Source organism: Rhinolophus ferrumequinum, chromosome 14 (genome assembly GCF_004115265.2).
Source record: "Rhinolophus ferrumequinum isolate MPI-CBG mRhiFer1 chromosome 14, mRhiFer1_v1.p, whole genome shotgun sequence".
In the NCBI taxonomy this organism is placed as follows: domain Eukaryota; kingdom Metazoa; phylum Chordata; class Mammalia; order Chiroptera; family Rhinolophidae; genus Rhinolophus; species Rhinolophus ferrumequinum.
Window position 1 is genome coordinate 42881049 of NC_046297.1, and position 23817 is coordinate 42904865.

Here is a 23817-nt window from a genome sequence, read left to right on the forward strand (position 1 = left end):
AGTATGTTTGTTCTGGGGTCTCTTTTCTTTTTCTTTTTTTTTCTGACTGGATACAGTGAACTTTATTGATGGTGCATGACAAGGTAGGGCTCCTTTAGCCCTTCCCCTTCTTCAGGGGGTCTAGGATGGAAACTGGAGGTCAGGATATTCTCAGTGTGTTGGGGGATCAACTTGGGGAAAGGACTACCCAAAAGCTGAGATTCTCTCTTCCTCTTGCTGGGCCTGGTGGTCCAGGGGACTCTTAATCCTTGGAGGCCATGTGGAGCATGATGTCCACCACCCTGTTGCTGTAGCCAAATTCATTGTCATACCAGGAAATGAGCTTGACAGAGTGGTCGTTGAGGGCAATGCCAGCCCCAGCATCAAAGGTGGAAGAGTAGGTATCACTGTTAAAGTCGCAGGAAAAACCTGGTCCTCAGTATAGCCCAGGATGACCTTGAGGGGACCCTCCAATGCCTGCTTTGCCACTTTCTTGATGTCATTGTACTTGACAGCTTTCTCCAGGTGGCAGGTCACAACCAAGACATTGGTGGTAGGGACACAGAAGGCCATGCCAGTAAGCCTCCCATTCAGCTCAGGGATGACCTTGCCCACAGCCTTAGCAGCACCAGTAGAAGAAGGGATGATGTTCTGGGCAACTCCACAGCCATCATGCCACAGCTTCCAACAGGGACCATCCACAGTCTTCTGGGTAGCAGTGATGGTATGGACTGTGGTCATCAGTCCCTCCATGATGCCTAAGTTATCACGGATGACCTTGGCCAGGGGGGCCAAACAGTTGGTGGTACAAGAGGCATTGTTGACAATCTTGAGGGACTTGTCATACTTCTCATTGTTCACATCCATCACAAACATGGGGGCATCCACAGAAGCGGCAGAGATGATGACCCTCTTGGCTCCACCTTTCAAGTGAGCCCCTGCCTTCTCCAAGGTAGTGAAGACACTAGTAGACTCCACAACATACTCAGCACCAGCATCACCCAATTTGATGTTGGCAGGATCTTGGTCCTGGAAGATGGTAATGGGCTTTCCATTGATGACAAGCTTCCCATTCTCAGCATTGGCTGTGCCTTTGAACTTGCCATGGGTACAATCATACTGGAATATATAGACCATGTAGTTGAGGTCAATGAAGGGGTCACTGATGGTGACAACATCTACTTTGCCAGAGTTAGAAACAGCCCTGGTGTCCAGGCATCCAATACAGCCAAATCCATTCACTCCGACCTTCACCATCGTGTCTTAGGATCATGCTGGCACTGTGCAGGAAGACGCAACTGTCTGTTGAAGGGGAAGAGCAGAGAGCCTGGGGCCTCTTGAGAGGGGCTGTGGTGCAAGCCCAGGTCACCCACTGCCTGTGACCAGCCAGGGACTACCTGGTAGGAGCTACAAAGCCATCCATGGCTGTTAGCTGCCTGTGCTAAACCTGGAGGCTCACGGGGGAAGCCACGTTGTGAACTGAGAATGCCTGCCACCAGCACCAGGCCTAGGGTAGCTCCAAGAAAAGCAAGGACACCTGGAGACCTGCTGGCTCCTGTGAGTTTCAGCCACTGATAAAGCCTTGTACGGTTTGCAAGTTGGGTGAGGCAGGACCTCAAGGAGTCACTAGAATGGGAAGAATTGTGGTCACCAGGCTATTGTAAATTATGGTTTGGTGCCAGTGCTGAGCCTGGAGCTACTCAGCAAAAATCTCACAGCACCCCAAGGCCAGTCGCCACCTGCCTGGAGTCTGAGGACTCCAATAATTTTCCAAGAAAGAGAGCAATGTGGGCGTTGCTGGCTGATTCCTAAGAAAGTGCTTCAGGCATTGGGGGAGTTGGGTGGGGTGGGATCTCAGTGAGTCAGCAGGTAGAGTAGCAGAGCTAACCAGACTATAGTGGTATCTTGTTTTTCGAACGTCTCTGTTGATGAACACTTCAGTTTATGAATGCCATAAATTTTATGGATCTATGGTATCATTAGATAGTAAAATTCATGCTAAATTTGCAGTTTTAGGGGTTGATTTTAAAGGTCTGGAATGGATTAATCCATTTTGCATTACTTTCTGTGGGGACACTGTGCCTTGGTTTTCAAATGTTTCAGAACTTGAACGTTCTTCCAGAATGGATTATGTTGGAAAACACTGTAATCATATTCAGATTGGTTTGTGGGGGAGGGCTCAACACAGGAACAATGGCGCTTGCCTGCTGGCTGCATGGGAGAAGGACCCCACACCAGGAAAATGCTGACTGTCCCCCAGCCCTCAGCCTGAAGCCATGCATCTCAGTCTGCCCCCAATATGACTTCAACACACCAACCCCTTGAGTCACTGTCCCTCCACCGGAGCCCAGGCTGAGTGCCGGTGAGTGACTGAGTCTGTGCGAGGGCCATTTGAAAGAACGTGTGGGTTTCCCTCAGCCTTCTGTCCCACTTAGATGGTCGGAATCCTCATTGTGTTTCACAACCAGATGTTGTGGGGGCTACTCTTCCTGGCACCAGTACTCTGGGCTGGGTAGACTGGTGTCGGACTGGAGTCCCTTGCTTCTCCTTGGGGAACCTCCACGGCTGCGATATCTCTCCCAATTTTTTCTGCCACATGGAAGTTTGGGGCGAGCCTGGTTCGCATCTCTGCCCCTCCTACAAGTCTCAATGTTGCTTCTTCTTTATATCCTTAGTTATAAAACTTCTGTTCATCTAGATTTCAGATGATTCTCCAGGTTGATTGTTCTATAATTTAGCTGTAATTTTAGTGTGTTCACGGAAGGAAGTAGGCACAGTATTTATCTATTCTGCCATCTTGAATCTTTCTCCGAGCCACCTATATTCTTAATAAATTAAATTTTGTTTAAGGGATCTAGAGTCTGATTCTGTTGTTTTCTTTTCTTTTCTTTTCTTTTCTTTACAGGATTTTATTGGGGAACAGTGTGTACCTCCAGGACTTTTTCCAAGTCAAGTTGTTGTCCTTCAATCTTAGTTGTGGAGAGCACAGCTCAGCTTCAGGGCCAGTTGCTGTTGTTAGTTGCAGAGGGCACAGCCCACCATCCCTTGCAGGAGTCGAAACCGGCAACCTTGTGGTTGAGAGGACACGCTCTAACCAACTGAGCCATCCAGGAGCTCAGTGGCAGCTCAGCTCAAGGTGCCGTGTTCAATCTTAGTTGCAGGGGGTGGAGCCCACCATCCCTTGTGGGAGTCGAGGAATCGAACCAGCAACCTTGTGGTTAAGAGCCCACTGGCCCATGTGGGAATTGAACCGGCAGCCTTCGGCATTAGGAGTATAGAGCTCCAACTGCCTGAGCCACCTGGTCGGCCCCTGATTCTGTTGTTTTCAACCAGCTCAAACAGAGGTTTGGAAAGCTGCTCTGAGCCACTGTGGGGACAGAGCCAGGAGTGCAGTTTCCAGGCTCTCGGCCTCATGTGGAAAGGTGCTCGCTCGGGTAGTAAATGGCCATCAGCTGTGATTGGATGGCCATCAGCTGTGGCTATTTGGCCGTCAGCTGTAACCAGTGAGCCATTGGCCACTAATATAACTGCCATGGCTTCACTAGCAGAAAATGGGGGCTAGCAAGAAAATGGTGGCTGAACTGGCAAGCGCGGACTGCAGTTAGCACGGCGGAGTGCAGGTTGCGGATTGAAGAGAAGTGGACGGCAGGTTGCAGATAGTGTGGCTCCTGCTTCCTGTGTCTCCAACCCAGCCGCCAGAGAGACTATAGTGGTATGACTCCCCTACCTATGGCTCCATGGGTGTTCCTTTTTGGCCTCACCATATCCTGTGTTCTTGTGTGGGGAGCGGGAGCTGAGACCCCGCAGGCCGCCCTGCATGACAGCCACCTCCTATTTGGCTGAGACTCTGATGCTCTCCCTGCCTTGTTGGGCCCCTTGTGCCTCTCACTCATAAACCAGGGACTTCTGAATGACATTGTTGATGGACAATGCATGCAAGTAATTAACCTGACTACCAGCCACTTACCTGGTTAAACAGTCACTATCCATTCATCAGATCCATCCATCAGATCCCATCATGGTGGATATGAAGCACCTGTATGGGCCAAGCCTGCGCCCTCCATGTCCATTCAGACAGTGATGCCTCCTTGTGGACTAGGTACAGCCCCGGTCCTGATTACTTTTTCTCCTACAAATTGTGCCTAGGAGTTCCAACATTCTTCAGACCCAAGACTTCAATGAATTTATAGTACAGAAAGGACACATACCTGTTTTGTTTTGTTTTGTTTTGTTTTGTTTTTTCCCTTCCCTCTACCCCCTCCCAACTCTGATTCGAGCTGTTGTTCTCAGTCTAGTTCTGGAGGACTTAGTTCACTGGCCCATGTTGGTGTTACGAGCATTACACGCTACCTGGCTGAACCAGACTGTTGCCGGCCACCTGCCGGCCTCTCACTGCAGCTCATGGCAACTCAAGCCGGTTGCCGGCCACACATGGCAGCCCACCTCCAGGTCAAGCCATTGTTCACACTCTAGCTCTAGAGGGTGTAGCTCATTGGCCCACGTGGGAATCGAACCGGCAACCTCGGGGTTAGGAGCATAGCACTCCAACCACCTGAGCCACCCGGCCACTCACATACCTGTTTTATATGCATCGCCATCATGCATCAGAAAGAATAGGGGACCCAGCATAAGAATACCTGAATTCAAATTTCAACTTTACTACTTGCTATGTAGCCTTGGGCAAATCATTTAATTTCTCTTGAGTCTCAATTTCCTCATTTGTGAAATGGGGGGTTATAATTATTCTGCTTTACTTACCGAGTTTCTAAGAGGTCAGGATCTGGTTTTTTTTCCCCCCTGAATTCCAAGTACATGGCACAGCACTTGTGTTATGCAGGGTCTCAGCTCCCGCTCCCAACACAAGAACGCAGCATATGGTGAGGCCAAAAAGGAACAGCAATGGAGCCATAGTTAGGGGAGTCATACCACTATATTCCTGATGGTGGCTGGTTGAGACACAAAAGCAAACATCTTCCAGTACCCTAACAAGGGGTCTTCCGGCACCCCAGTCTCACTGGCAGCCGGGCGAGACACAGGATGTAGGATCAACAAGATCCGCAATGTAATCTGCTTGCTAACCGCACTTGCTAGCTGCAATTCACAATCCGCAATTTGCTTCTCTGCCAACCAACCTACCCCCTAGCATAGCCACAGCAGCTATATCAGTGGCTAATGGCTAACAGGTAACAGCTGACGGCCACCCAGCCACAGCAGATGGCCATCTGATTACAGCTAATGGCCATCTAATAACCAAGCCAGCACCTTTCCACATGAGGCCGAGAGCCTGGAAACTGCTCTCTGGGACTCCGTCCCCACAACTTGGTTCATGGTAAATACAACAGGTGGGCTGAATTAATCCACTTTTGGTAGGAGTTGTTCCAAAGCCCAACTAGAATTGGACTAAATTGGTGATGGGGAAAAAAGAAGAGCAGATCTGGGAGCACGTGGCCTCATTCCTCTGTCCTTTTGTTCTTTGGCTCCTCTTTTAGGGCCCTTTCTACTAGACTGAGTTTTCAGAACACTGAAAACCTGTTTTTTTTTTTTTTCTCTCTCTCTTCCAGTTGCCATTGAAACCAGAACTGCCTGAAAGAACAGCTGAGCAATTCATCAGGCTCTTGTGGCTTAGAAGGAGCAGTAAGCCCACTCTAAATGAGATTTCTAATGACACAGAGACTCCAGTGGCAATGTTACAATGTCACGGTCATACGTTACAGGCATTGTTGTAAGCTTGCATGAAAGGTTTTGCTAAGCCCACCTGCTCTGAGTTTTACATCAACCAGTTGGGCATGCTACCCATAGCTCTGCCACATTCTTTTCAGACCAGAAGATTGTTGAGTATCCCTCACAGATTTTTCTAGGGTGAAACAATCTAGCAATATAGGTACATGTGCCCTTGCAATGAGGCAACGACCAATGGGATTTTTTGTTGTTAATTAAAATTTTATTTTTATTGAGGTAAAATTTATATACAATAATATTCATAAATCTTAAATATACAATTGGATGAATTCTTTCAAATGTATACACCTAAGTAACAAATGCCCCAATTGAGATATGGAACATTTCTATTAAAAAAAAAAAGATATGGAACATTTCTGTCACCCCAGAAAGTGGTCCAAAAAATCTTTAAAAAAAAATGAATAAACAAATTGTGATATATTTATGTCATGATGTATTCATCAACAATTAAAAATAATGAATTATGGGTACCTGTCATGCAGGGTGTCATGTGGGGTCTCAGCTCCCTCTCCCCACATAAGAACGCAGGATACGGTGAGGCCAAAAAGGAACACCCACGGAGCCATAGAAGGGGAGTCACATCACTATATTCTCGCTGGCGGCTGGGTTGGAGACACAGGAGGCAGGAGCCACACAATCCGCTACCTGCCGTCCACTTGTCTCTGCCAACCAACCTCACTTGCTACCTGCAATCTGCCTCTCTGCAATTCATAATCTACACTCCACCACGCCACAACTACACCACACCACTACACCACCATGCCATGACTTGCTAGCTTAGCCGTGGCAGTTATATCAGTGGCTAATGGCTAGCCGGTAACAGCTGATTGCCAACTACTAGTCACATCTGACGGCCATCTACTACCTGAGCCAGCACCTTTCCACGTGAGGCCGAGAGCCTGGAAACTGCTCTCTGGGGCTCTGTCCCCACAACAAATATACCATAATTTGTTTATCTCTTGTCTAATTGAGGGACATTTGGATTGTTTCTACTTTTTGGTTACTATGAATATAGCTGCCATGAATTTCTGTAAAATTCTCTTTTAGGAAGTATGTTTTACTTAGGAGTGCAATTGCTGCGTCATACAGTAGATGTACATTTAACTTCATAACACACTGTCAAACCTTTTTTCACAATGGTTGTACCATCATTTTACATTCTCACCAACAATGTATAAAATTCCAATTGTTCCACATTCTCACTTATACTTGTCTTTCATTTCAATCATTTTAGTGGGAATGGCATGTTAATAGGGTCAGTGGGATTTCAATGGAATTCTCTGTATTTGCTACACACAGTTCTATGTAGGACAGATGAGAGAAGTAGAAGGAACTTGGCAGCAATTAGGGGTCTGGTATTCCACACTCTCCTCCCTTTCCTTCACCAAGTTCTGCTAACTATCTTTCATAGTCTCCCCCATATCTGACCCTTTTCCATTTTCAGAGTTATCACTGCAGTTAATGCTTTGACAGTTTCTATTTGGGGGTTGAATCCCTGAACCTAGTCCAAACTCCAACTTCTGTTCCAGGAAAGAGGATGTCCTTGGGGGCAAATGATATTAAGAAAGGTATCCCCCCATCACCTCTACCTCATTTCAAACTTTTGGCTTCCTTCAGGATTATACTTAAACTGGGGGATACAAGTCAGATCAGATGCCGTGGCCTTTCTATCATGTGGAACAGAGAGCGTTTTGGATATTGCAGATGATTCGTAGGAATCATAGAACTTAATGCAGTGATCATCAGAGCTTCACCAAGAGAATGCATTCAAGGATGACTTAACGGTTTTGAGTCTAAAAGGCATCTCTCCACAGAACCTTAGACTTTCATCTTCAGAAAACCATTGGTTTACGGGAGCTCTCCAGGGTACTGGATTTCTGCTTGAAAACATCTCTGACACTAAAGACTAGTGTTCCATGCCTACAACTATCTAATATTTTGCACATTGTCCTCCTTATACTAGCTTTTAATCCCAACCCAAATTCTGTATGTTTATAACTATCTTTAAGACATTCCCTCTAATTTTCCATCTCCTCAGCCACTATGTTAGGCCAACCTATAACGGTTTTCCAATATAATGCCCCTCAAATTTTAATGTGCCAATGAACCAATTGGGGATCTTGTTAGAATGCAGATTCTGAATCTAGATTTGGGGAGAGGGCCAATATTCTGCTTTTCTAGCAAGCTCCCACATCAATCTGATGCTGCTGGTGTGTGGACCACAGTGAGGAACAAAGTTCTCATTTTCCCACTTCCACTCTTGCTTCTCGACACTAGAGTTATCATTTTGAAAATATAAAATGTTTCAGTGACTTTGATTCATGCTTAGAATGAAATCTAGACTCACTATTGTGGTCAGAAAACCCTACGGCATGGACTGGCATCTGTTTACCTTCCTTGCAACATTAGGTATATCCTTCCTCTCATTCTCCACAATTCAGTCACACCAGTGTTTTTTTTTTTTTTTTAAGATTTTACTGGGGAAGAGGAACAGTGTATATTTCCAGGACTTTATTGGCGAACAGTGTGTTTTTCCCAGGACCCATCAGTTCCACGTTAAGTTGTCGTCCTTCAATCTTAGTTGTGGAGGGCGCAGCTCAGCTCCAAGTCCAGTGGCTGTTTTTTCAATCTAGTTGCAGGGGGTGTAGCCTACCATCCCATGCAGGAGTTGCAGAGGGCGGAGCTTACTGGCCCATGTGGGAATCGAACCAGCAACCTTGTTAAGAGGTCACGCCCTAACCAACTCTGCCATCCGGTGGCCCCAGTCACACCGATCTTTGACTGCACTTACAGAGGACCACATTCTTCCCAACCCAGGGCTTTGTGCATGCCATTTCCTCTCCTTGTAACCCCTTCTTTTCTGTAGGAGTGCCTCTTTCTAATTCTTTGGGCTCAGCTTAAATGTTCCCTACTAGAAGGTAAGCTCCCTAGAGACAAGGTAAACATGTCTATTTTACTGTTATAGTCCCAGCACATAGTACATACTCTAGAAATATTTGAGTGAATAAGTATAAATATCCCAAGCGCTACCCAAACTTGTCTTGATTAACAGCTTTTCAGCAGTTTCACATAGATAACTTGGTTTTCTGGCTGGTACTCTAATCACTGATTATTGCATCTCTGAACAATTGTCTATAGTTTATCACTAGGAGTTCCTGCTTGTGAATCCATCTTATTCTCCATCATCGGTTAATGAACCTAAAGCACGTGAATATGTCTATCTGTGTTCTAATGTCCAGAACCTGTTATTGTGGTACCATGGCAAAAGGGGCATTGCTGATGTGACTAAGTTAAGGATCTTGAAACGTAAAGATTTTCTGGGTTATCTAGGATCAGAGTTAGAGAAATATGATGACAGGAGCAGAGGAGAGAGAGAGAGAGAGAGAGAGAGAGAGAGAGAGAGAGAGAGAGAGAGAGAGAGAGAAATAGTGATTTGAAGTTGCTACACAGGTGGTTTTGAAAATGGAGGAAGGGTCATGAGCCATGGAGTGCAGATGGACTTTAGAATCTGGAAAAAGCAAGGAAATGGATTATTCTCCAGAGCCTCCAGAAGGAATACAGTCCTACTGGTACACTTTAGACTTCTGATCTCCAGAACTGTAAGAAAATAAATATGTGAAGTTTTAAGGCACTAAATTTGTTGTAAATTTTTTACATCTGCAATAGAAAACTAATACAGTTAGTAACATAAGGAACATTCCAAAGGCCAGGTTCCCAGATACAAGCCAAGGGTCAACTCTGGAAGGTAATCTTTCTAAATTATAACATCAGGCCTACAATGTTAACTCTTTCCTGTATAAGCTTATAGCCAGAAAATTATCAAACATGTGAGAAGGATCCGCCAAGATCAGCAGAGCTGCCTATCTAACACACAGCAAACTGCAGAAATATGACCAAGCCTAGCCAAGATAAAAAGAACTTCTTGGCAGTATTATTATTGTGGGCAATAATAAATGCTTTGTTTTGAACCATTGAATTTTATGGTGATTTGTTATGCAGCAATAGCTAACTAACTCACACGGAATTCAAAATCTTTGAATAGGAATGCATGAGCTCAATCCATATACCCCACCTTATCTCTTGTTCAGAAACTCTTTTGTTTATACTGGTCTTTTTCATGTCATCCAAACAATACTTGTTCTTTCTTATCACATTAGTTTCCTCCATGACATCTCCGTATCTAGAGTGCCTTTTCTATACACATCTTTGCCTACTATCTCAGAATGCAATTGGCAGGCATTTGGCATGTACTTTTGTGAGCATCCAAGCTTCCAAGTCTAGTCAACTGATGCCATTTGTAATTTGGTTAGGATCATGCAATGTGTTACTAGCATTGAAAATCTTTTTAAGTCATTGCCATCTGTAAGCTCTCAAAGAAACAAATACATTAGAAAACCTTTTCCCCTTAGATGAGAAAGTAGAGTTGGTGAAAGAGCTGCCAAAGTTATTTTTTTTTTCTATTAGTGAGAGAGGGAGGTTTATTGATTCTTTGAGTGCTTATGGAACTATTACTTCTTCATACCCTTAGCTGAGCTGTCTGGTGTGCTCATCAACACTTTGATTATTATAATATTTACGAGTATAAATGCTAAGAGCTTATCCGGCCCAAAGTTAGGCAGCTTGTTGTATTTCATTGCCATCTAAGAGTTAAAGCTAGCTATAGAGTCTTGAAACTAACCAGTGTTCTGAGGCAAGAGCTGCAAATCTTGTTGACAGTCATAAAATGGTGACCTGGCAAATGCTCTTATTGCATTTTAAAAAAGAAACTCAACAACCAATATTTATGTAGTGCTTACTGTGTGCCAAGCCTTGGGCTCAGTCATGGGGATACAGAGGTAAATAATACAGAAACAGTCCTTAACATTATGGAATTTATAATATAGTGTAAAAACAGTAATAGTCAGAAGTAGCCCCTTTCCTTAGATCAGCAATGAGATATAAAGGAGTTTGAAGAAGAAAAAGAAATCTGACAATCATGATGTCATCCAAAAAATATCCTGACAACTTTTGTAAAATATAACCTATTCATTTCTAACTGTTGTGCCAATATTCTGTAAGAATTCCATGCTTAATACATATTTATTGAGTGCTAACTATATCCCAGGCACTCTGACACTGAGGAGAACATGGAAAAGACCAATATAATCCCTGCCCTCATGAATTGTATATTATATTCTAGCTAAACATTGATAGCAACACAGACAAAATATCTGGGCCACAAAATTGTGGTTCATATTGCATTATTTGTATATTTTGCATTATTGAAATTTGTGCATTATGTCAAGTTATCAAACACACTTCTAAAAATGATGTTCTTTCCTGGCCAAACTCTTTGATATAGAGACATGTAGATTAATTGGATGGTCAGATTTAGATGATGAATGAATGAACTATCAGAATGAAAGAGCTGACCTTGGGACTTCAAGGGATGTTTTCAGTGAACTCCCTAAGTATCTCATTATTTGTATGGTGAATGTTGTGAAAAGAGCACTGGACTTGAAATCAAGAGGTCTGGCTTCCACTTTGCCATGAAACACAGCTGTGTGATTTTGGGCAAATCACTTCACCTTTAGTCTCCTATCAAAACAGGAATTTCAGCTCTGCTCAGCTCCAAAGATCTGTAACTCTCTGATCTATTTTCCCCCTACAGTTGTTATTTACATTCCTCTGTGACTTCTGAAAGTTTAAATTTGTTAGAGAGACCCGGCTATCTAGAGATAGAATTGTTGTATAAGACTAACATCATGTGTTACTACCATTCGTTTTAACAGCAAGAACATGAAGTAGCAAAGAGTGTTTGCTCGTCAAAGAAGGCTTGTTTGTATTTAGGCAAACAGGATTTGGGGCAGCAGCCATGTAGGATCACTGACTGTGAAAGCCTGTTTTAGCAACTGTTTCAGAAAGAACACTCAGCTTCAATTTCAGGATGTTAGCCCTGGCATGGGGACCAGGACACAGAGAAATAGAGCTAGGAAGGAGCATCATACCCCAGGGAATAAATGCTTCTCTGTCACTCTCCTCTTTTCTTATTAATTCCTGCCAGTACCTCTGTTCTGCTGAACCAAACTACCATTAACATAAGACTGGGTCTTATATTAATTTTTGCTTCAAAAGATGCATTAGAGCTGATGGTCTGGCTAGGTCTTATTTTCAGGGAAACACCGTAGGAGGGAAGCTACCTTTACAGTCCACGTGGACCAGACTCCCAGGATTCAGAGCAGGATAAGAAGCCAGCACAAAGTACCCGGCAGGGCTAGTATTAAAACTTCACCCATTCTGACTAGTTAAGGAGGCAACTAGTCAATCTATTAGAGAGACATTAGAACTACTAACTAGCCAACAGAGACACAGAGTGGGAAACAGGAGAGTTCTCTGGGGGCTCAGCTCAGTGACTAAATAAGAAACCACTTCTAATTAGTCCCTCAGTTATATGTAAATAGTACTTCTAACCCAAATGAGAGTTTGAAAATAATTTGTTCTCCTTAGTAGTGTATACTCTCTCTTTTATAGTGTTTATTCAGCAAACACAAAGACTGTACAGTGGCAAAATTTACTCTGTGCTCTTCGAAATTCATCACAATTCCTCATCCAGTTGAACCCCAATGGATAAAAATTCTATTTTGACACATTTCAAAAATCCAACGGAATGATTCTGGCATATTCCAATTTGGAATTTGTATTAGTTTTCTAGGGCTGCCCTAACAAAGTATCACAAACCTAGTGACTTCTCAGAAATTTATTATCTCATGGTTCTAGAGGCTAGAAGTCTGAGATCAAGATCTGCAGAGTCATCCTTCCTCTGAAGGCACTAGGAAAGGATCTGCACCAGCTCTCTCTGAGCGTCTGGTAACTCCTTAACTTGTGGCAGAAAAGCTCCAATCTTCACATGGCATTCTCCCGGTGTGCATATCTGTGTCCAAAATTTCCCTTTTTATAAGTACACTAGTCATACTGGATCAGGGCCCACCCTAAAGACCTCATTTCAGCTTGATTACTTCTGTAAAGACCCTATATCCAACTAAGGTCACATTCTGAGGTGCTGTGGGTTAGGCCTTCAACATATCTTTATTGAGGGGACACAATTCAACCCAGAATTCTTTGGGCCACTGTTCCTTTTTCAGGACATGTAATGAGAGCTGGCTGAGGATTCATCTCTGTGTCCTGCTTTTATTAAACTGTATAAGCATCTAGCTACATGGATGATAGGCTCTAGCTGAGGATAGCTTCATGAAATGTTGGTCCCCAAGTGGGGTGGCTCCATAATATTCTATAAGAAACAAAGAATAAGGGCAAAATTAATATAAATCAACAAGCTTAAAGGCAATAGAGAGTAGCACGTGAGAAAACAAAGCACCCAAACAAAGCAGCCAACACTACAGTAGCAGTAGGATGCAGAGCCCCTTAGGGTCTTGCAGAATCAATGTCCTTCCTGGGTATTCCTGGGGGCAGACTTTGCTCAGAGTAGGCTTCAGGACCCCCAAAAGACCTTCTGAGTGTCCACAACAAATCTCACGCCAAGCCAGACACCACCTGAACAGCGTAGACTGTTTCAACTCCAAGACAACTTGAGCACGTTTAGCCACTTGTTTCCTAACCAACCTCTTGCCCCTATAATCCCTGGGCAATGACAAAGGCAACTGTTTTCTCTCCCTTCCCCTGCCCCCTTTCTCCTGCCTCTCCCTCATCTCCAGTATCACCTTCTCTTTCTCATATGCTTATCCCCTTACTGTTAAGCACCCCAAAGAATGAATGTTAGTATTTCCCAGGATTTTGTCCTTGGCCCAGGCCTATCGCTTTTCTCCCTTTGTATACTCAAAGATAACCTTATTCAGTGTCATAGTTTCAACCATAGTCCATATGCTATTTCTCTGTCCTCCAAGTCTGTGTCAGACAGAGCCCTGCATTTTCTCTATTAAACAACTTGCCACAGTAAACGTTTCTGTCTCCTCCACTAAGCCATGTCTTATTTGTCATTGTATTTCCTGGTGCCTCAGAATGATTGACATATGATTCTCATTCAATAAATATTTGCTGAATTGCACAGAACAGAATGACTCCAAAATATTTATCTTGACATCCGTACTGAGCTTTGGACATCTATTTACACCTGCTCCATAGGTGCCCATGTGTGCAAAACTGAAAAATTCTCTGTCTGGTTTGCCTGTCTCTGTGTGGCCCAACCGTTGCCCTCATCTCCCATAGGGGAAGCCCAAGAATCCATTATGTGCTCTCTCCCTCACCCTCCATAGCCAATGAATTATGGGGCCCTTCCAAATCTGTGTCCTAAATATCTCTTAAATCCATCCCCTCTGTCCAATTCATTCCCCCATAGAATATAAGCTCCATGTGGGCAGGAATCTTTATCTGTTTTGCTCACTGCAGTATTCCCAGTGCCTAGAATAGAGCCTGCCACATAATAGGTTTGTTGAATGAATAAATGTTACTAACACTCTAGTTAAGAGCATGCACTATCTATATCAGTTACCTGTGCTGCATAACAAACCTCCCCAAATGTAGTGGCTTAAAACAATACTGGTTTATTACTTCTGAAGAATTGGTTTTGGGCTGCTCCAGCCTGGGCTCACTTATACAGTTGTGTCAGAGAGATGCTGGAATGGCTGTCTGACTGGGGTGCCTCAGGTCTCCTAATTGCTTCTCATCTCTAGTGGGCTGGACTGACTTCTTTGCAGCACGGTGGTCTCCGAGTTCCAAGAGGAAGAGTGTAGATAGCGCATGGCTCCTGAAATCCTGGCATTGGAAGTCAGAGAAGGTCCCATCTGCTGCGTTCTAAAATCATGTCACAAGGCGAGGGTAGAGTCAAAGGTGTGAATAAATAGACTCAATCTCTTGAAAGCAGGAGTGGTAATGTCACATCACAAAAGGGTGTGAACACAGGCGGCCTGGCTTACCAGAAGCCATTAGGTTGATGGTGGACCACACCCTCTCTCTCCCAGTTTGCTGCAGCAGCCTCTGTGGTTGTGTCCACTTCAGATCTGTTCTCCACATAGCTTCCAGGATGATCTTCCTGAAGCACAAATCTGACCCTGCTGTCATCTTCCTTCATTTTCTTCTGAAAGGCAGAAGCTGCCAAAAAGATATTCTTTAAATAGAGAATGATTAACTACAATTGCAGCTCTACCTTCCTTCTACTGATAGTATTTTGGTGCAAGGCAGAAGGAAATTCAAAGAAACATGTATCCACTGGCTGGCTCAAGCTATGGCCTGCAAGGACACTTGAATACTTCATGGATGGCATAGAGACATCCCCTGCTGAGCATGGCGTCAGCCACCTGCAGAGACTTTTTCAACTTGGCCATCTCCCCATTTTGACTGTAAACTGAAATCTTACAAAAGAGAGAGTAGCAAAGGGAAAAATTAACAGAAGGAAGATTCAGAAACAAATGGCAGGTGCTTTGGAAAAGGTGAAACCTGTGGGAAGAGGGAGTGAGAGGGGAATAGAAACCAAGATCTTTTCACACTCCAGCTTCAGTTCTCTTTTAGTAGCTAAAACTTAAAATAAGCAGCTGGATTGATGGACAATATGCACTTTCTTTATATTTTTATTATTTTTAAATTTCAATATGTGAATTTTATGAATATGTGAATTTTAAATGTTTGAAGAATATGGCAGGAATCTTAAATGCTTTTGCTGACAAGCTTCATAGAGCTAAGTTGCTGTCGTTACCATTTTGGGGAAATACTTCCTCAGCGACCATCAAATGCTCCCGTATAGTGTTTCCTGGGTTTTTTTCTGCACAGGCTGTGTCCTCAGAGCATCCTGCAGATGACATGGAGAATCCTGAGATGAAAGGAATGCAGTGATGGCCTAAGACCTCTCTGCTTATTCTCTTTCCCATGTACATGGTAAGAAGCTGTGGGATGGAGGTAGAATGGTGGATGGATTTTAGTTACAGGGAAAGGTTGTAAGAGAGAGTGGGCAGAATAGTCATTCAGGTCAAAAATGTACCTTTTTCTCTCTTCATTCATAGGCCCCAGCACCAGTGAGGTACTCGAAGGCTCTTGTCATTGAGAATGAAATGACAGAGGGGAAGGTGTTAGCAGCTTAAATAAAGAATCAGATGTGGATCTACAACAATGAGGAAACCAGAAAAGAGGATGTGTGCTGGGGCCAATCAGGATGGAGCACCTGGAGTCAGGTGTCATCTGTTTGAAGCCTGGCAACTTCCTTAGCTTACCTAGTGGGGTGGTAGGAGCTAGAAAGCCCATGTTGTGGTCACCCAGACAGATAACCCCAGGGCTTCAGGAGTCTGGGACTTTGGAAGTTGAAGACAGTAGAAGACAACAGACGTCCAGACTGGAAGAAATGGAACTGGAGTAGACACACTTGACACACTTGACAGCCCACTCTGCCTTTGCCCTGCTTGCAACTTGACTTTGAGGTAAGAGAATTTTGGGAAATGAGGGTGCAAGTTCCTGCCCATGAAACAAGGTTTTCTAATGTAACCCAGGTCTCCTGGTCGACCAGGTTGGGTAAAATGACGCCCTTCCTTGCATCGAGTGTTGCATCGAGGTCCACCACCTGGTGCCCCTCGTTCCTCCATTAGCAGAAAGTTCACACTTCCCCTGGCCCGGTCATCCTTTGTCATCGCAGAGCCCCAGGGGGCTTCCCTGGTGCATGGATCCGTCCTATTCCCTCCTCCCTTAGGGGAAGAACCAGAAGTCTGGTCATTTCATCAAAGAGACTCTTTTCTGCTGTTGTTACCACTGCATGGTGTACCTAGAAGACCAGCATCCCACCAAGGGCTTGCCCACTTTAAGAAGGAAGCCACATCTTCAGCAACCTTCAAGCTTCGTATACCAGTGATCTGGGGACTGATGCTCCTCCATCTGCTCTAGAGCTATAGCTCCTCCCTCTGCATTTCCAAACTAGGCCTCTTAATCACATCCCTTTGACAGAACTTTCCGTATAACCTTGCTGTTATTTTTTTTATATGTCTCTGTCTCTGTCATTTTGGGGTCTCAGAACTTAAATAATGCCTGACATATAGGGTACGTGTTTTTTGAATGAATCAATAAAAGAATGTTACCTTAGGAAATATCTATAGTCCCAGATTATTTTCATATAGACCTGCAACAAGTGGGTAAAGGAGGAATCTGAGAGTAAAAGTAGGCTGAAAATTTTAAGTTATTTAAGGGGCATAAAAAGAGGTTATTTAATTCCTTTACTTTTATCATTAGAGAAACATATGTGTGTGTACACACACACACACACACACACACACATACATATTCTTCAATCCTCTGCCATTTTGGTTCAGGTGGCTACTATGACTATGATTTTTACATGAGGAACTTAAGGCTCAGGTTGGTTGAGTGACTTGCCTAAGGTAACACAGCTAGTAAGCAGTGGATGTAGGTCCTATACTGAGAATCTCTGTCTCTTTCTATTTGACCATACTGTTTCCTTCTTATCCTTCACATGAAATCATTGATTGACTCATTTGCTAAGCTCCTAGCTTGGATTGGGTACTGTTTCAGGCATTAAGGATAGAAAAATACAAAAAGTCTATAATTTTGGCAACACAGAGAGAAGTATTCATCCTGCCTGGTGGATCAGAGGAGACTTTACAGAGGAGTAGCATCTGAGCTAGGCCTGTCCCTCCTGATTACTCCAATAAATCCCCTCTTTGACTTAAGCTAGCATGAACTATGATATGTAACTTGCAACTAAAAGCTTCCTCATTAATATTGTATGGATGTACCAGAATCATTAACTAATCTCATATTGCTGGACATTTCGGTTGTTTCTAAAATTTCAGTATTATTAACAAGATTTTGATGAATCTTTCTGCACATACATCTTTGTGCACATGTCCTGCAGGGTTAGAGGTTATGTCTTTGATCCTTGTACCAGAAAGATTTATCAATCTTATAAATCTTCCAGAAAGATTTATCCATTACTGTTCTACCATAATTGTAAAAGAATGCCAATTTCTCTTTAGAAATCTGCCTTCTAATTGCAAGGCTCTGTATTAGGATCAAGATAATATGCATAAAAATACTTTACAAATAGTTATTAAATTTGTATTCATTATAAAAGAGCTTTTCCCTTAAGATGGGAACCTGTTGTGTTCTAAGCACTTCCTATGTGCCAGGCATTGCACTAAGAATTTTATATGCATTATGCTTTTTAAACTTCACAACTTTTGAGAACAGGACTATTAGTACTATCCCCATTTTATAGGTGAGAAAACAGGCTCATAGAATTGAAGCGATTTATCCAAAGCAAACGCAAAGCCAGCATTGGAACTCAGATCAGTCTGATTTCAAATTCTCACATTTATCATTGCTTATGTAAGTCAAATGTGGAAGTATAAAATAGAGGAGATTTCAGACATATGCATAGTTAACGATATTACAAAGCAAAGTTAGATAACAGGAAAATTAAAAAGATGGATATATAAGGTAAGTGTGTGCCCTTTCTAGAATGACTCAGCCTTGGTTTTATGACGGTAGTTGAATGTAAAGAAATAAATAGCATGGGAAATAATGCTTTCCCAAGTTATTTTCCCCTCTATTTTCTTTTCTACCTCTAGGCACAACTCAACTCATCCTGACTATCCCTCTCTCACTAAAGACAGGACTGGGGATGGTCCACAACTTCTTTCATATCATCCCCATTAAAATTCCCTAGTTCATAAAAAAACTTAAAACGATTAAGGTTCCTACTTTATTCCTAATAATAGTTAATCACCACACAATTATTAGCCCATGAAAGACAAGCTTCAATTCTCTTCTCCTCTTGTATTTTTATTCAAATCAAAAAGCCTCACTTAGTTATAAAAGTATTTAATGTTTATGCTGCTAAAAAATGAAAATGTGAGTCAAATATACCAGAAACAAATGCATATCTCTCCTCCTAGCACCAATAGAATACTTTGAGAACTGCTCACAACTCTCTAGAGAGAACCAGCTGGCTTCCAGTCTTCTTTCAGACTGGGGCTCAGGTGCTCAAGTCCCAAGCTACGGCTGTCAATTGACATAGATCGGCCTTATCAGGCTGTGGGCTTGAGGCCTTGAACACACCTGCCACACTCCCATGTCACCCCTGGGACAAAGTGGGATAAGCTGGCTGGACACTGCCAAGGTGATGTGAGACCATGTAGCTTCCTGGTAAAGGGATACAGGAACTCTACCAGTTTACTACATTTATGGCCTTAGGCCAGCTTCTAAATCTCAGTTTCCTCATTTGCAAAATGGTGATAAATGACACCCTGTACCTGGTACACACAGTGTTCAAACCAGCCATTATGAGGGGCTTCACTCTGGGAACAAGAAGGGAAAAGATATCCTTTGTGACCACTGGCTCGAAAACTCAAACAGCTCTGTCTCTTCATTCCTTTGGCTCCATATTCCTCTAACCTTTGGGGAGAAAAACGTAATAATGGAGGAGACCACGCCACTTCTATTACTGCATTTCCCTGAAAATAAGACTGGGTCTTATATTAATTTTTGCTCCAATGACACATTAGGGCTTATTTTCAGGAGATGTCTTATTTTTTTCATGTACAACAATCTACATTTATTCATGTACAACAATCTACATTTATTCAAATACAGTCATGCCATCTTCTTCTGGAACATCGTCATAACTCTCCAAATCCCAAATTCCGGCTTGAATTTCTTGCGACTCCATTTCCTGTAGAACCATTGGCCCCAATCTCTCATGTCCAGCAATAGAGATCTCCTTAAATGAGCACTTCCTGTCCATGTAGCCTGCTCGTAGTGCATTGGCAACACAGCTGTCAGTGGTTTTATCCCATGAATTCTTCACCCAAGTCACGACCTCTTGCAGGCTAGGCTTTACAGTTTCCATGCTGATTTATCTCCATTCTATTTTCAATGTAGTCATTGATTTCCATGTGCAAATGGTCCTTGAATGGCTTGTTTATCGCAATATCAAGAGTCTGGAGATGGGCAGTCATTCCTGCGGGAATCATTATTTGATCTATTCTTCTCTTTGCAAAGAAGTTCTTCTTGTCTTCAGTGCAGTGAGTGCTGGCTGAATCCCAGCTTAGCAGACCTCTTTGGCCACCTCACAAAACAAGTGGCAGCATTAAATCGACCCACTTCCTTATAACTGCTTGTATGTACCAGGCTCTTTCGGTTTCAAGAACATAAATGCCTGAAAGACATTCAACCTTATCTTTCTTGCCCTTAGTGATGATTAGAGGTGGGGCTTTCTTTCCATCCAGACGAATTGCCAAAATACAAGTAACACGTGCACTTTCGTAACCAGTGGAGGGAATGTAGATTGACGAGGCAGCCTTCTGACCAATTGTCATTTGAGATCCTTGGCCCATAAATACTGCAGTTTCATCCATAGCAATCATGTTGGAGAGTTGGTATTTAGAAAAGTCGATGCCATCAACAAAGGACTTGAATGCAAGTGCACGTTGAATAACTTCAGTATCTTCCAGCTTGAACAGTATTGTCGATCTTAGAGATAGTTCCTGTCGCTGAAGGAAGCCATCCAGCCAGTGTTGTGATGCTTTGAATTCTTCTGGGGATATTTCTAACTGTGGTGCCATTGCAAGGGCAAATGCTTGAATATCAGCCCTGCACACAACCAAAACCTTTGCTGTCCTGTCAGCAGTCCATTCACAGATGATGTCTTCCAGCTCAGGAAAGGTTGCCAACCTGATCCACACTTGCGCTTCTTAGCATTTCCCTCGTCCACCTGTTGACTGCGGTTATCATACTCTGCTCGCCATTTTCAGACCATTCGGAGATCCAACTTCTCTTTTCAGAAAGCTGTAAGATTCTTGCCCCGGGAGTTCTCCATGATTCCTTTCTTGTACTTGATGGAATAGCTCTTTCTTTTTGCACTCATCTTGTCTGGGGGTCAAAATATTATTCCCTTTAAATCTACCATTAAATCAAGTGTTAATTGACGACTTACGAGGCAGGAGTGGCAAGAAAAATGATGGCAGTTAAAAATGATGGTCCACGCAAAAGCGACGAAAAATTGCAGGCACCAAAATTCAGAAAACGTTTCTTTATTTCACATGAGTGCATTAAGTACATCCGTTACAACACACAACATATTGAATTATGAAGATTCATATTAGACACAACCACGTCCCTTCGTTATCAAGTGCGCACATTATTCATGCGTTGTGTCTGTACTCCGATTGGTCATTCGGCAAGAAGTCTGTTTACATAGGTGTTTACCTCTCATCCAAAGGTGCTCGCTTGGGTATTTACAAATACTTAATTATAATTTATATTATCATTTATTTTAAGTAGTAATGTCAATAATATTATTTATTTATATTTAATTATATATTAATATTATTATTTTATAATTCAATGCGTTCGTCATGTGTTGCAACGGACGTACTAAATGCGTCTGTCTGGCTGACGATCTTAACTGGGGCTTATTTTTGGGGTGGGTCTTATATTATGAGCATCCTGAAAAATCATGCTAGGGCTTATTTTCTGGTTAGGTCTTATTTTCGGGAAATACGTACCAGTCTCAATGCCATCATTATAAATTTACCTACAGTCTCCTAGCTGTACTCAACCTCCGTCACAAATTTTTAGCTACTGCCTCTGTTCCTGTTTATATCATGCATATTCCCTTAGTGAAAATCCAGGGGCCTTTCTTAGTCCTCATCTCACTTGGTCTCCTGCTGGATTATTGCATGAAGAACACTTGGAGCTGTCGGATTTAAGAAAAAGAGTGAAAATGATGGATTCATATCCATTTGCACATAAAAAAACATCTGCTTTCATTAAAGCAGAAGGTAAAAGAACATTCTTAATCTGCTTCAAAATATTTGAAGTTAAATTCTTATAACAAGGGTGACCGGTTTGCTCAGTGGTTAGAGCTTGGTGCTCATAACACCAAGGGCGCCGGTTCAAGTCCCACATGGGCCAGTGAGCTGCGCCCTCCACAACTAGGTTGAAAACAACTACTGGACTTGGAGTTGCGCTGCACCCTCTACGACTAAATTGAAAACAACGACTTGACTTGGAGCTGAGCTGCGCCCCCCACAACTAGATTAAAAAACAACGACTTGACATCCTGGAAAAACACAGTTCCCCAATAAGAAAAAAATTCTTATAAAATAAAAGATTTGCTTAAAATTCACTGATCATGCTCTACTCTACTTTAAATCAACATTTTTCAAAGCATTCTCTATGGAATTCTTGTTCTGAAGAATCTTGGGAGTTAACACGACATTAAAATTAATCTCTTACTAGTAAAATATGAGAAAATACTAAACAAAATTTAAATTGTGGGACCTCTCAAAGCCTTGAAATAAAAGTATGCTCCGTGAATTTCTAAGGGGGGTTATGGTGTGCAATATTTTCCAAATTGGATTTCAAGCTCTGTTTGTGAAAAACATCTCATAGGATTCGTGCTCTTCTAAATTCATATTAGAAAACAGATGAAAAACCCAATGAAAATGAAACCACATTTACTGATTGTTCTATAAAATCCAAAGTGGAAATGAGGCTGAGAATGACATTTGGGGAGAGCCAGAGAATCTGTCCTTTTGTTGCCAGACAATAGGGATTTAAGAGGGAGAGGTGGATAGTGGTTAGCAGTAAGCCAGCCAGTCAAACTGGGGCAGCAACTTTTGGGGACAAAGTAGCACATGCATAGAGAGCTTTCCTATCTTGAATACTTGTCATGGAAGGGAAAAATAAAGGGTGCCCTAAGGAAAGTATATTCTACATAAACATGGCATGCAGGAGGGAGCAAAGGGGCATGGCATGGGGGGTATGGGTGTGTGAGGGGAATATTTCTCTCTTTAGCTTTTTGGAAATATGATAGAACTGTGCAAAAAAAAATTAAGCCAGTGCCATAAATTAGAAAATAAAAGTCCCAATTATGTATTTCTCTGCAATGGTATACAAACATCACAAAATGTTTAAACACTAGAAAACAAAAGAATGCTATGAGTGCTTCAGTTTTGCTTCATATAGACTTATCATCACTATTCCCACGTAACCTGTCCCTCTCCCTGAAACCCCCGCCACATTTCAGCCAGACTATCCGTGCACGTGCAGTCCGTGTGCTTGGTCACTGACTTTTTCCTCACCTCTGCACCTCATCCCAATATCAGATAAGATTCTGTCGTTTGGTTTAGGATGATTTCACTTACCTGTGGCAATAAATAAACAAAATGAAATTTGGAAACAAAGACTTTTTATTTGGATCACCTAACTGAAACATTCATGAGGAGTTTGGTTTCAGGCATAGAGTGAGAGGGCCTCAAACCAGGTCATCAGGATCCAGTTCTCTTCACCATATTTTGGCTCCATTTCTCTGTGTGTTGACCTCGTACTCAAGCTCTGCAGCTGCTCCACACTGTCCTCCAAATCCAAGTCCAGCAATAGAGTGGTCTGTTTCCCAAAAGTGCTTTCAATGTCACCATAGAATCTCATTGGCTTCGGTTGGGTCCAATCACTGGGCTTAGAGAATGGGATTCTCTGACTGGCTTAAGCTTAGTCACATGCTCCACCACTCTAAGCAGAGCACAAGGATGAGGGTGGAAAGGAGCTGATTTCACAGAGAAAAGTCAGAGCTCTATTTAATTACCAGAATAAGGTGAACGGCTTATGAACAAATGAGAGACGTCTCCCATACTAGACTTGAGATGTCATTTACTGCTGTGGTCTGAACGTCTATGTCCCCCCAAAATTCATAGGTTGAAATCCTACCCCCAAAGGTGACAGTATTAGAGGTGAGGCTTTGGGGAGGTACTTATGCGGGTAGAACTCTAGTGAATAGAAGTAGTGTTCTTATAAAAGAGTCCCCAGAGAGATCCCTAGCTTTGTCCACCATGCGAGGACACAGTGAGAAGTAGGTAGTCTGCAGCCCCAGAGACGGCCTTCATTTACCAGACATGATCTTGCTGGCACCATGATCTTGGACTTGCTGTTGGCAACAAGACTATTCTCTTCCTTTCCATCTGGCCACAGGTCTCTTGTGTAGGCCTCTCCCCCAGCCTCTGCTCTAGGTTCTCCTCTCTGCAGACTTGCACCCTCTCATCCCCTTTCTCATGGTCCAGAGTCCCCTTCCCAGCTCCCAGATCTACATGACCTCTCAGCTCCCTGGCTCCC

General features: G+C 43.0%; 1 long non-coding RNA gene and 1 pseudogene across 1 annotated transcript; one reads left to right on the forward strand and one right to left on the reverse strand.

The window, feature by feature from the left end:
* Positions 1-241: 241 nt before the first annotated feature.
* LOC117033978 (glyceraldehyde-3-phosphate dehydrogenase-like) lies at positions 242-1236 on the reverse strand (annotated as a pseudogene).
* Positions 1237-15064: 13828 nt separating this feature from the next.
* LOC117033981 (uncharacterized) lies at positions 15065-16683 on the forward strand. Its single transcript, XR_004424993.1, has 3 exons — positions 15065-15140; positions 15478-15582; positions 15708-16683. It is a non-coding gene; the product is annotated as an uncharacterized LOC117033981 (long non-coding RNA).
* The last annotated feature ends 7134 nt before the right edge of the window (positions 16684-23817 follow it).